Raw genomic sequence first — 15,183 nt, forward strand, 5'->3', positions numbered from 1 at the left:
ACATACATACATACATACATACGTGCATGCATACGTACATACGTACAGAATAAGGGTTGGCAGTCAAGAAAACCTCGGAAAGCATACAGGATACCATACCATACAAACCCTATATACATACCATATACATGCAAGCATGCCAGATATACATACATACAGGAGGGATTAAAAGAAGTTCGAACAACGGAGCACACACCTCCGAAGCTTGTCCCACAATCTGGCTGCACCCTCAATAAACTGCGTGCATGCGCAGTTCTATCAGATCGTTTGACAGCGTCGCCTACTCTTAGAGCAAATGCTCGATAAAGAAGCAGCGTCGGCAATTTATTTCGAGACGTCTGTTTACTCTCTGTCGCCACTCAGTATTACGTTTTCTACAAAATTCGGGAGGCAAGTGCGCAGCAGGCTGATTGAAGCTAGCATGATGCCCTTTATTGATCATCCTGCTCAGGGTGACGTAGCGAAAAAAGGCGCATCGAAGTAAACTTGCGGAGTTGCTTCTCGATCAAGCATTTCCAACAAATGTATGCCACACTCAGAAAAGCTCTCGAAGAAGTGCGCATGCGCGCCGTTTACTGACTTTGCAGCCAGATGGTGCCACATGAGTCGGAGGCTGCGCGCTCTGTTCACATTTCTTTGCATCCCCCTGTACATACATGCTTACATACATACCTACATACTTACAAATTATACATACATAAATACATGCATACAAACATACACACACATATATACATACATATACATACATGCACACATACACACACACGTACATACATTCATGCATACATACACACAAACATGCGTGCATGCATGCATCCACGCATACATACATACGTATACGCGTACATAAATACGTGCATATATGCGCGCAAACATACATACATACATACATATATACATACATACATACATACATACATACTGTGGGGATCGCGACTTTCACGCGAACCCCTTTTCTGGCTAGCTTCCCGTCGCGGCCGGCGTGCACACGCACCTCGCTCACGCGACGGGAACCATACGGGAGAGCGCCAGCGACCGGACGGTTTGTTGTCGCCCTGGTGGAAGCGTTGACCCTTTTCCCCTCTGCCTTACCCGAGAACCAGTTCTTCCTCGATACTAGCGCCACCGTAAGGCGAAGTCTGGTGGGACGTAGCATGACGAGGGGACCCTCTCTTGTCTTGGGGATCCGGTAGCGCGCGGACGTTTCGGCGCGCTTGTCCTTACCTGGGGAACGCGCCACAATGGGACGCGTCCCGACGAGCTGGGAGTCTGCAACCGCGCTCGCACTCCACCGGGCTCCGCTGCTCCGGTATGCCGTCGGTGAGTCGAACCATCTCGATCTCCAGCGTTGTTTAATGTCTCGCTGCCAGTGTTACCGTTATGGCCTACGGTTAGTCTGCATGCAGTGTATTTGATTTGCATTTTGGAATAAATGCTGTCATTGATGTTTTGCCCTCGCCGCCTCTTGCCTTTGTCTGTCTCCGCAAACAACTGACCCGTCCGCAGCCGCCGCTCGCAAGGCATGTTTGCTGAGTGCGGATGGCTGCGGGGTGAGAAATCACTAGTGTGTGAAATGTAGAACCCCACATCTGGCGCCCCAACGTGAGGCCTTGTTTGCGGAGACGAGCAGGAGGCACGGTAGCATCCTTTGTTCTGGCGTCGGACGATCGGAGTACAGACAACAGACTTCAGACCTAACTGATTGGAGCGAGTTATTACCAGAGGCCAACTTTCCTGAGAGTGAGGCGAATTAATTATTGCAGCGGCATTTTTAATTTGTTAAGCGCCGAGTTTGCAGCAATCGTGTATATGGCAGGACATCGCTGCCAGTTAACATGGGGTCTCCGACTTTTTGTCGGGACGTTGTTGTTAATGGAAACAAGGGTTTCCGAGTTTGCATCCACGCGAAGCCGGGAGCCTGCGCTGTTGTGTCAGCCCGAAGTGAGTGTGTGCGGAAGCTTCAATTTGGGTCCTAGTGTTCTTTCGTTGTGTCGACTCCGGGAGTCGAGGCTCTGGGAGCCGTGTGGCCGGGCCACGTGGGCCGCAAAAGGCTAGCTGGTATTGCAGCTTGGCACGGGCACTCCGATACCGCTGAATGCGGTAGGCGCCGTTCGCTCATAAGCTGCTTGTGTTGCAGCGAGCGAGTAGGACCCTAACAAAGCAGATGGCTCCTCACGGCTGCACGTACGGGCACGTTCAGGGTTTCTTTCGTTTGGTCTGTTTTATTTTGGTGTGTTGTTGGATGCGGGTCCTTTGCCGAAGTGAGTGACCCGAAGGCTTTCGCAGCCGGTCCACCCAGACGAAGGCACGTCCTTGGGAACAATGCGACGGCGCATGGAGCGTTCCCCCTCTTTTGTTGATCGCCTCGCGCGAGAGAAAGGAATCTCTCCCGCCTCAGGAAATACTTGCTTTGACCCCTCGCTGCTTGAAAAACTGCTTTCCGCAGCGTAGTTGTTTCTGTTGTCGCGCCACGCGGGCGACGGGACTGAAGGGGGGCCTAATCCCTCTTCCACTGACGGGGAGAATTACGCGAGGCAAACTTTGCGCCCGCTGATTGTAACTTCGTAGGAGCCGTCTTGTTCGGCTCGAGAGACCAAGCTCTCTTCACGTAAACTACGGGCCACTGTGTTGAAACGTATTTCAGTATTTTTACGCAAGCGGCGTTCATGTGTGTGAACATAGGGTTGTCGTTGGGAGCAAGTACTGTTTCCGCTTTCATGTGTATGAACGAAGTGTTAGCGATGCGAGCAAATACTGCTTTCGCATTTGTGTTGTTAAGCATCGCGCCGTGCGGTCGATGCGATCATGTATGTTCTTTGTACGCTGTACCGTACAGGGTTAGAACAGGTTCTAGCTCTGTTGACATTTCCAGAGCGGTTGCATTGCTGAGAAACTTAGCAGCTCAACCATCGGATTGTGTCACGTTATCGATGCAATCGAGTTCGTATTCTCCCTACCCTGCACGCTGCAGGGTTAGGACAATTTGGCGTGCTTTGTTGACGCTAACAAGCTGGTAATTATGCCAAATTCTTGGCAGTTGTGATATTCGACATCGAACCACATGATCGATGGGATCAAAGGGCTACTGCAGCCTGTTTTTTTCTGCCCTATACATTGTAGGGTTTGGACTATTTATTGGGCTTTGTTGACATTAAAAGAGCGATGGCAATGCTGACAACTCGGCAGTTGTCGTTAGGATCGCGCCACAAAGGCGGTGCGATCGGAGAGCAATTTTTCTGCCGTACAGTGAAGGTGCGGGGAGTTTCTTTGTGGAGCTAAGCCACCCCGGCTTGGACCACATGACGGAGCGTGTTTATGCTGCTGTCTACTGTTCCGGGCGAGCTGCCGAGCCTGCTGAAGGGATGCGGTGTGGCATGCCGTCACCATCCTGGCTGAGAGAGTCGACAGTCTGGTCGCTCGGCGGCCACGGGCCATCACGGATGTGCCACCACTTGAGCAACGCTTGCTTGGTTTGGCTGGTGCGATTCTTCCCGGAGCTACCCGCCTGCAGACATCAGCGGGCGACGACCGGGCCTGCTGGTACACTACCAGCGGTGGCATTGGACGAGTGGAAGCCGGCGTAGGCAACACGATGCAGTGACTGACGATTTAATCGACGAACGAACGTTTCATCGCTTCTAGTCCTGTAGTCAGCTCTCACCGGCGTACGCAAGGAATTTAGAAGAGAGGGATGTGGGGATCGCGACTTTCACGCGAACCCCTTTTCTGGCTAGCTTCCCGTCGCGGCCGGCGTGCACACGCGCCTCGCTCACGCGACGGGAACCATACGGGAGGGCGCCAGCGACCGGACGGTTTGTTGTCGACCTGGTGGAAGCGTTGACCCTTTTCCCCTCTGCCTTACCCGAGAACCAGTTCTTCCTCGATACTAGCGCCACCGTAAGGCGAAGTCTGGTGGGACGTAGCATGACGAGGGGACCCTCTCTTGTCTTGGGGATCCGGTAGCACGTGGACGTTTCGGCGCGCTTGTCCTTACCTGGGGAACGCGCCACAATGGGACGCGTCCGGACGGGCTGGGAGACTGCAACCGCGCCCGCACTCCGCCGCGCTCCGCTGCTCCGGTATGCCATCGGTGAGTCGAACCATCTCGATCTCTACCGTTGTTTAATGTCTCGCTCCCAGTGTTACCGTTATGTCTTACGATTAGTCTGTATGCAGTGTATTTGATTCGCATTTTGCAATAAATGCTGTCATTGATGTTTTGCCCTCGCCGCCTCCTGCGTCTCTCTGCCTCCGCAAACAACGGACCCGTCCACAGCCTGCGCTCGCAAGGCATGTTTGCTGAGCGTGGATGGCTGCGGGGTGGGAAATCACTAGTGTGTGAAATGTAGGATCCTACAATACATATATACATACATACATACATTCATACATACATACATACATACATACATACATACATACATACATACATACATACATACATACATACATACATACATACATACATACATACAGAAAATAAGGGTTGGCAGTCAAGAAAACCTCGGAAAGCAAAGGGGAGGTTGTGGTGGGTCATAGAAAGAGATGAAGAATTTTTTGAGTCGAAAAGAAAGTGGTGAGAAAGTGGTGCCAAAGGGAGCTTAAGAGGGTTCAACGCTGGTCGACCACTCTCGACATGTCGTAGACACTCGAGTCACGACCCGGGGGTTAAAAAGAAGGTCCCCTTCACCCCGAGTAGTCCGAGTGGCGCTGGCTACCACCCCGAAGTGCAGGAAACAAAAATACCTTAACATAAATACCCGAGAAAGTGCTGGGGAAACAGCCCCGCCGGTAGCGTAGTGGTTATCGCACCAGACCGGTATTCTGGAGGTCGTGGGTTCGGATCCCACCCGGCGGGCATTTTTTCACCACTTTCTTTTCGACTCAAAAAATTCTTCATCTCTTTCTATGACCCACCACAACCTCCCCTTTGCTTTCCGAGGTTTTCTTGACTGCCAACCCTTATTTTCTGTCTTATTTCACGGAGCCCCTCATTTCCCATTTTCTGATTCGTTACATGCTTAGCGAGGGCCTCTGTTCTGGCAGTCTTGGTGCCAAAGGGAGCTTAAGAGGGTTCAACGCTGGTCGACCACTCTCGACATGTCGTAGACACTCGAGTCACGACGGGGGGGTTAAAAAGAAGGTCCCCTTCACCCCGAGTAGTCCGAGTGGCGCTGGCTACCACCCCCAAGTGCAGGAAACAAAAATACCTTAACATAAATACCCGAGAAAGTGCTGGGGAAACAGCCCCGCCGGTAGCGTAGTGGTTATCGCACCAGACCGGTATTCTGGAGGTCGTGGGTTCGGATCCCACCCGGCGGGCATTTTTTCACCACTTTCTTTTCGACTCAAAAAATTCTTCATCTCTTTCTATGACCTACCACAACCTCCCCTTTGCTTTCCGAGGTTTTCTTGACTGCCAACCCTTATTTTCTGTCTTATTTCACGGAGCCCCTCATTTCCCATTTTCTGATTCGCTACATACATACATACATACATACATACATAAATACATACATACATACATACATACACACACACATACATACATACATACATACATACATACATACATACATACATACATACATACGTGCATGCATACATAAATACGCACGCCATCTGCGCGTGGCCCTGACAGCATATCAAATGAAGTTCTTAAACGCTGCGCAGCTCATATTGCTCCTTTTCCGGTGGTATTGTGTACACTGTGTTTAAAATGCGGGTCATTTCCCAGAGAGGGAACGTCACAACCCTATATAGAACTGGTGACAAAAAGAAACCTTGCAACTACAGTCCAGGTTCACTAACCTGCGTTTGCTGTAAAACTTTTGAACATATATATTCATGTCTAATCAAGCGCCTTCAAGACAATAAACTTTTCACCCCGTGCCAACAAGTGTTTCGGTAAGACTAACCTTCTGTAATGCAACTTACTGAGTTTATTGATGATATTGCTTTAGACTTTGACAAAGGTGTGCAGGTCGATGCTTTTTGCTCAGATTTACTTAAATGTTTCGATGTTGTTCCGCACAGTCTTCTACTTAACAAGATGTAGTTGTTAGGCCTTCCCAAATATCACCTAAGCTGCATGCAAGACTGCTTCAGTGATCGGCAGCAGCACTTGCTTGTTAATGGTGTTTCATCATCTCCTGTTAGCGTTTTATCTGGACTCCACAGGGATCTGTCCTCGCGCCAATAATTTTCCTTATTTTCATCAATCTACCCATGAGACCTAAATTCACGGTACGGTTATACGCTGACGATTCAATCATGTAAATTGTAAATTGTGCACTGTAAATTGTTCCGAAGATTGCGATGTAATACAGACACACCTTGAAAGAATTATCACTTGGTGTACAGAATGGCAGATGAAGTTTTACATTTCCCATTGCTATCACATCCAATTTACGAACAAGAAAAATAAAGTGCACTGTTTACTATTGTTGCAGTATACTGAAATACAGACTGTACACGCTGTAAAATATCTTGGTGTGACCATCACAGAAACATTATACTGGACCACACACATCGGGACAATACTCAGCAATGCATATTGCCTTCTTCATTTCTTCAACAACAATTTTATGGATGCCCCCCCCCCCAAAAAAAAAGAAACGAGCTGAAAGCGCCAACAAATACCAGAGACGAGACTAAGACTACAAACAAGCGCTGACTTCCAATGGAATTTTAATGAAACGAAACGCACACATAAATATACATTCTATCACAAAGATATGGCGACACCGCGTCGGCAACACAGCCTTGTGCACAACAGAAATAAAAACCCCCTGACGCATACATCGAAACAAGTGACAAGGAAACTAAGGCTACACTGCCATGTCTTTGAATTAAAATGTATATTTACGTGTGCGTTTCTTTTCATTAAAATTCAGGTGGAAGTCAGCACTTGTTTGTAGTCTTTGTCTCGTCCCTGTTATTTTTTTCGCGCTGTGGTGCTCATAGAATGCCAACTGCAGGAACCCTGACGCTTTTAAAAGAAACGCTTTATTCCTAAATATAAAACCAGTATTTGAATATGCATGCGCATAATGAGACCCCAATACTGCAAGAAAAAAAAGAGCGTTCAAAAGTGAGCTGCTGGGTTTATGCGCAGTAATTATAATTTTAATTTTAGGAGCTCACAAATTATAAACAGTCTTTGGTGGAAGTCGTTACGTCAGAAAAAAAGCTGCTAAGGTTGAAATTTCTACACAACATTTACAATCACCAGAAGGAATAGATAAAAATTTGTATTGATAACAGCCATACTATGTACCCGCACGCAGAACCAATGCACGAAATATTAGAGAATAGCAATGTCGCATTATAGTTGTCCTGTGTCAAGGGCACCCACGAGAGGGGATGCATTGAAATCCCCCAAAAAGTGAAATGAAAGAACAAAGGAACGAACATTTGAAGTGCGCGCCACAAGCGCAACAATGAGGGAATGCCAGTGCCTAAACACTGAGGCATCATGGTAAAATATAGCAGCGTGCGGGTCATACAATCGCGGGACGCCTCTCAGAAGATCAGCGAAGTGATGGCCATATATGGACATAGGAAAGTCAAAGAGCCAATAAGAGTGCGCCACAGCAAAGCCCAGAGAGGATAAAGGCGGGCGCACAAAGAGAACGGAAGAGGCCAGAAACCTGGAGGCAGACAACCAGGAGGCGGCGAGAGCACGTGAGCTGCAAGGAACGAGCCAGGTGGACGCGGCCAGGCCATCGACCATGCCATCCAAACCTGAGCGGGAGCGGGCCGTCTTCGCATCGGCACCGTCATCCTAGGTGCACCACGAACCTGTGTCTTCGTGGCCCCAGAGGCATCGGTCGGGCACCTGCGGCCAACGTCCACGCTCAGTCGACGTTCGTCTCGACGGCCCCGAAAGGCTAGGTTCGCGCCGAACCTACCTGGGACCTCCAGAGGCAGCGGCTACCACGGGGTAGCCACCGAAGAAGCGCGCCGCCCAAAGGAGGACCGCGCGCGTCGAACGCCGGCATTAAGGATATCCAGCGGGAGCGGCTACAACTAAGTAGCCGCAGACGAAACGTCAGGACGCGGTAAGCCCACGCCGTGCAGACTGACTGCGCGCATGAAACGCCAGCACCGAAGCGAGACGAGGACGACTACCACCGAGTCGCGCCCACGCAACTGATGCGACACGTCAGCGCCGACGACAGCGGGATAGGCCACTCCATCATAGGGATATAGGTGTAGGACACAACTGAGGGGTTGTGGTAGGAGAGACTTAAACTAGGACTTGATGTAATGATTGAACTATGAACAATTGGGTAGGACTTTACTGTACAGACTTTTGGGTTTTTATTTGAATTGTATATTGAGCGGTAAACTGAGGGGTTTATATTTGAGTTGTGTTTTGGGATTGTTAGAGGTTTGAGTGCGTATCATTCGTGTGCAGTTTATCCATTGGGAGCTTTCCGGTAGGGTTTTTGAGTGTGCAATTAATGGGCGTGTTGTCAAACATGTCAACGGCTTTCCTGCATCCCTTTCTCTGAGCTGGTAAAGACAACCGCACCATCGGTTCACGTGACAATAAAAACAATTGGCGAGCCTGCCAGGGTTGATTTATCCTATCCAATGATATTTCTATCGGGCCCAGTAACGTGTCTTACCAGCTGCGAGAATAGATTTTGGAACGTTGTTGATGTTGGTTCAGACGCGAAGTTTGAATAAAGAGCAGTTTTTGGAATTGTATTATGAAGAGAACAGCAAAGTGCACAAGAGATTGGAAGCATAGATAGAAGAACTGAGTAAGAAGATAGAACTGGAAAAATCGATGCGGCGCCGCGTGGAAAATAGTTTGTACGAACTTGAAGGGAGCGTTGAACCTGCCGCACGTAGCAGTAAAGGCACGCGCCTAGCACCCAGCTATGATGCCTAAAGCAAAAGAATAGGAAAAGAAAAGGGGCTCTCGAGACAGAGCGCCAAGCAAAACAGACGCCAAGGGAGCGGTGAACGTGCCGCATGGGAGACCGGAGGCACGCGGATCGCCGACTCCGAAGAGTGAGTCACGGGAGATAGAAAGAACGAAGGTGGCAGATAACGATCAGGCCACGAGTAAAAACGAAAACAAACAAACGATGGTTTTTGCTGACGGCCCACTTACGAGAAGGGCGCGTTCAAAGCACGAGAGGATGAATGTGGTCAGTGTGACATGGTGGCAGAAGAGACCCAGAAAGATGAGCGCTATGAGAATAAGCCTGGCGAAGAAGCAAGTGGTGTTGAATGTACGCGCTCGGCGCACAGCGACTAAATCGATGAAAAAATAAAGGAGCAAGGGTACTCACAAAAGACCGCCGAGGGCGGTGATGCGTTCCAATTGCGAACAGCTAAATGTTTGGAGTTGTTCACCATTGCATGCCTTCCGAGAGGAGATGAACGCGGTTAAGAAGCACCAGGCAGAGACCGGTTATATACCCCTGGTGCCTTTGACTCAATTGATTTAAAAGTGTCGCAACAATCACTAGTTGAGTCGGAGGTGCCTGCCGCTGCGGGAACTGCGGGAACTGCCAATACCGTCACAAAAATTACCCTAGGTGCCCCGTGCGTGGATGCACGCATGCATTTATATCTGCATACATTCATTCATACATGCATGCACACATGCATGCATACATGCATACATTACATACATACATACACACATACATACATACATACATACATACATACATACATACATACATACATACATACATACATACATACATACATACATACATACATAAATCTTTATACGGTCACACAGTCAAGGACGACACTGCTCTCTCCAGAGAACCATAAACGTTTGAGAGCAAAGTTGTGCTCCGCAAGAGAGAGAGAGAGAGAGAGAAAAAAAACGAACTCAGAAGATTACACAGCGCGATGAAGCAGCCAAAAACGTGACGTACACAGGCAATTGTCGGCAGATGAAACGCCGGGGCAACTTATTTGGCAGCATTTATCTTTCAGCGTGATTGTTTTTCCAACCGTTCAAGTAATGCGATCAGGCTGGACATCAAGCAACATTATTCCAGTCTGGTGATGACAGAGCGAAACTCTCCCTATCAAACAAGACAATCGGTGTGACATAAAAAGCTGAAATTCGCGCTTTGCTTGGAACACAGATAACATCAAGGCGCGGCCGAATGACAAAACAAAAATAAAAAAAAACACAGTGGAGCAGTCATAGTATTACGCCGGCCTCTTAAAAAGAGTGCATCGACCCGATGTTACAAGAATGCAACAGCCCAAAAAATGTCTCATTTTGCATAGTCCGCCTGAGATTGACCATGGGGAGCGCTGGATGCTGCGTTGGTCGTCGTCATCTGCCGGAATCACCATTAGGAACAACCTGGTAGATAAGTTTCCCAATGAGTCGGTGAATTATATAGGGTCAGAAATACTGTCGATGCAACTTTTTATTGAGTCCTATTTGCTGAATCGGCGCCAAAACTTTCACAAGACGACCAGGTAGATACTCGGCTTCTCGACTTCGGAATTTGTAGCGCCCGTGATCCACCAGCTGGGGGTCCGTTGTACGAATTCGATCAAGCTGGCGGGCATCCTACGCACACAGCAGATATTCTCGGATGTCGGAGTTAAGATCATCGTCATCTATGTGCGGCAGCAAGGCTTCAAGCATCGTTGTCGGCCGTCTTCCGTAGACAAGCTCGAACGAAGTGATATGTGTAGTTTCCTTGATAGCTATGTTGTATGCAAACGTGACATAAGGGAGGAGGTCGTCCCACGTCTTCTCTTCAACATCGGCGGAAATTGACAGCATACAGGCGATCGTTTTCATCAGGCATTTCGTTTGTCGACTATATTAGGGTGGTACAGCATCGCTCTTGCGTGATCAGTGTGGCTTTAGCGCAAGACTCCTTGCATGAGCTCCACAGTGAAAGCAGTCCGGCGTTCCACGATTACTACTTGAGAGGCTCTAAATCGCAGCACAACTTAGTTCTTGTGCTGTTTCAATAACCACCGGCGGTGTCTGGGTAGCGCGTCAATGACTCTGTTGCAACAACCATCCAGTTGTTCCGGGATTCTGAGGTAGAGAACAGATCCAGAAGGTCCATACGGATCTGTCGTAGTGGCTTGGTGGGAAGGTGATGGCTGCAGACGTCCGACGGGTCTCGTCGGCGGCGCCCTTGGCCGCAAGCAGTCACGGCAGCTACGGACGTCGTGGGAGACTTGGGATGTAAGCAAGGCCAGTAGTATGTCTCCTTGATTTTTCAACATTGCATGCTTTGCTGGGAAGTTCGGAATATGGGTCATTCTTACACTCTTCTAAAATGTCGGCACTAAGGTCTGTGGGGATGACAAGAGGGTAATTTGTTCTTTTTGCGGGGTTGGAATTTTAGGAAGCGGCGTTCGAAGGACCTTGGCATCGTGTCGTTGAGCCCATCGAGGTAGTCGATGTTCACGTGTAACTGGGGGTAACCACGCTGCTGGGTGGCTAGGTCGCTCTCCGTCACGACTCGAAGAACGTGCTGTATCCATCGCATTCTCGTGGTGGTGGGTTGACTGCGAGCTAGACAGCCAGTCGGTGTCGGTGTCGCCATCCTGGCATATTTATAGACGCTTGTGTCGTCGCAATCTCGCACGCACAAGCTCCACGGCCCGAAATGTCCACAGGGGTTCTTCCAATTGCCGAGCCAATACAGCGTATGGAAGTGTGACGCAAACTTGTACGTCTACTCTACACATACGTGCGAAAGTTTGCAGTGGCCAATAGTATAACAAGGCATTCTACCTTAGAGGCAGCATGGTTGTCCTCTGTTCGACACGCCACGGCTGCCATAGCCGATTTTACTTTTCTCATCCGCTGTGCGTCTGCACGAGGGCGACTTCAAAGACTATATTAGTGGCGTTGGTGTGCATTTCCGTTTTGGCGTTTTCGTGGAAATGAGGTAGCACAGGCGGGCTTTGCAGGCGTTGTTGCAGCTCGCAGGATGCTTACTCGTGGGTGTTTACCTAGCTAAAGGGCGTGGGTGGGACTGCAATGCATGTGAACATGGGGACGATGCTCCTGTAGCACGTGCACAGTTCCAGGAATCTTCACACGCCATTCTTTTTCTTCTGTCTTGGGTACTTCTCTGGCAGAAGATTTTGCCGGCTCAGGGAGAACTGCTGCGTCGTTGACGACGGGGCAAAAATACTTGAGTTCTTCGTGCAGGAAGCAGCACTTTTCAGGCTTCAGGATTTCCACTACTTACGAATGTCCTCGAGTGGAGACTCCAACCTTGCAAGGTGTTCGTCGCAAGCCCAGGCGAACATTGCAACTCTGTCGAGGTATGCGATGCAGTTGTGCCACTTCAGGCCAGCTAGAACATTGTACGTGATTCTTTCAAACGTTGGTGGAGTCGTGCTGAGAACAAAATGCATGCCCTTGAAATCGTATAGGCCGTCCAGAGCTCTGATTGCAGTTCTCTTTCGGTTTCTCCCGTGCACTTGAATTTGCCACTATCCTGCGTTAAGAAGTATGTTTCGTGGAATAGGTGTGAAAGGACGTTGTCGATTCTGAGAAGGCAGTGCACGTTCTTTTGTGGATTTCGTTCAGCCGCACGTAATGAACTCAAAAGGTGGCTGACGAATTTTAAGTTGTACAACAACACTTGCGTTAGCACCCCAGGAAAGGCAATAATTTGTTAAACTTTTCTTGCGGTTGCGCTACGTTCACGTCGAAGGAATGCTAAAGCTTGAAGGCATCTTCCCGTGCCCGTTCAGATTCAGCGACCTGAGGAGTACGTTTATTACTGCACTTTATCGAGGAGTGCGACTGCAACGCCCTTGCCTATATGCGGGCAGTCCTCAATGAAATTAGTAAACGGAACCTGGGGTTTGCTTTGTTTAAAGTGCGCAATGCCTCTTGCGACAAAGACACCGCAGTGGAGAAGCAGACTTTCAGTTTCCTCTACGATAGCGCCGACGCCAGGAAAAGAATCTTCAAAGAAGATGGTGTTCATCAAGATTGCGTGTGGTGGCAGGGGGACGTGATCATCGGTAGCCCTTACAGAAGCACGGTGTGCGGGTTCTGGTACGGACTACATAAAATGATCGCCGGAAAAATGTATGTACTTGGCCTGCAGATCAATTATTGCGCCTTTGGCCGTCAGAAAGTCCATTACGAAAATTACGCCGCGTCTAGTTAGTCAAAATGACTAACGCAGAGGTGTACATGGTGCCATCTATGGTGAGGCGCGATGTGCTCGTTCCACGTAACGTTATAAGATGGCCTCCTGCTGTCAAATGAACGGAACCTTCCATCTGGTCGCAAATGTCTTCATTGTAGACGCGAATTATCAGCTTATTGCTGTGTAGTCGGCTCCCTGATCTATGAGGGTGACGACATTAATGCCATTGATGGACCATCGGGCGTCGGATGCCGCCTTCATCGAGTTGCATGTGCGTCGGGGCGTTCCATATCTGCTTGTAGGTGTTGACGTCAGTACACTGTGCGCCATTGTTGTAGTCGTCTTCTTAACGGTAGGATCGGTCCTGACCGGTACTGGGCACGCGCTGAGGCTGTCATCGTGTACTGGGGACACGTATGAGTTAAATCACGGCGCCTGGTTGTGCTCGCGTCGTAACCCATTGTATTCTCTGTGTCGCTGCGTCCTTGGAGGCTTTTTAAGATTCCCCATAGTGCCACTTCACCTCCATTATCTCCTGCTTTCAATTACCTCTTAGTGGGACAGGTAACCTTCCACGTGCGGAGTTACCATATCTGCTATATCTCGGCGATAGCAATGGGTAGGGTGACAGAGAACGTTTGAAACGGGCTGGGCCACGGCTCGCATGAGGTACTCCTAGGTCTCACGTGGTCGTTGGCCGGGCAGAGGGCGCGGAGCGTCGACGGACAAAGTGCAAACGCCAAGTTATTCATACGGGCAGCGACGGTAAATGTAACCGACTTCTTCGCACTGTTAGGAAAGCGGACGGTGCTCGGGCGTTCGCGGTAGGTCAGTCTTCCACGACGTCGTGTTTTGCACAATGGGGTGTCGGCTGGGACACATCGGACGGCGCCATGGTGGGGCCTCTTGAAAGCGAGTTGGAGATGGCCGGGGTCGGTGACCAGCATCGGCGTAAGTAATAGCTTGTGGCTTACGGGGTTCATGTGGTCGCGTATTAGTTGCCAGTGCGTGTTGAACGTCTCAGGGCTCATCGGTCAGGAAGGAGAGCTGGGTTGTGGCGTCATTCGGATGTGTTTTCACAGCTCCTTCCTGACAAACATGCGGATGGTCTTCCTCAGTGTATCGAAAATGAGAGCTCGGGCGAATATTGCAACTCTGTCGAGGTATACGAGGCAGTTGTGCCACTTCAGGCCAGCTAGAACATTGTACGTGATTCTTTCAAACGTTGGTGGAGCCGTGCTGAGAACAAAATGCATGCTCTTGCAATCGTATAGGCCGTCCAGAGCTCTGATTGCAGTTCTATTTCGGTTTCTCCCGTGCACTTGAATTTGCCACTATCCTGCGTTAAGAAGTATGTTTCGTGGAATAGGTGTGAAAGGACCCGGGCTCTCATTTTCGCCCGGGCTGTCATTTTCGATACACTGAGGAAGACCATCCGCATGTTTGTCAGGAAGGAGCTGTCAAAACACATCCGAATGGCGCCCCAACCCAGCTCTCCTTCCTGACCGATGAGCCCTGAGACGTTCAACACGCACTGGGAACTAATGAGAGCCCCGGTATGAGAGCCCCGGTACCAATCGTCTCTGGAGCCAGCTCATTGATTCAACGGTCTTACAGACACGTTTGAAGTTCAGGCGCCTTCTCTATCGGTGCCGCCTCAGACGCTACTTCGACCACAGCATTAGGGGGGTTGGGGATAAGGCAAGCAGAAAGTTCTTGCTTTGCTCGTGGCATCAGAAAAGTTAGTTTCATTTCTTCCGTCAAGATTGGGTTTGCAGGGGGAAGTAGCTGCTGCATTAACTCAACAAACACCAGCACGTTTTGACTGCGATTCTGCGGGTGCGACTGCAGCAACAAGTCAGCCCGTCCTTTCCCTATCACAAGCCGTGAAAGATTTCAAAAACTCAAACTTCAATACCTCCAAGGTGGTGAGGGTGCGCTCATGGTTCTCGAACCAAATGCGGGTAGGTCTTCAAGATAGAACACTTGTCTCAGTGTTCTGTTGTCGTCCCAACGGTTGACCGCACGGAGCAGCTCC

This window comes from Haemaphysalis longicornis, unplaced genomic scaffold, assembly GCF_048455015.1.
Source record: "Haemaphysalis longicornis isolate Haplotype H1 unplaced genomic scaffold, Haemaphysalis longicornis Haplotype H1 scaffold_13, whole genome shotgun sequence".
Lineage (NCBI taxonomy): Eukaryota > Metazoa > Arthropoda > Arachnida > Ixodida > Ixodidae > Haemaphysalis > Haemaphysalis longicornis.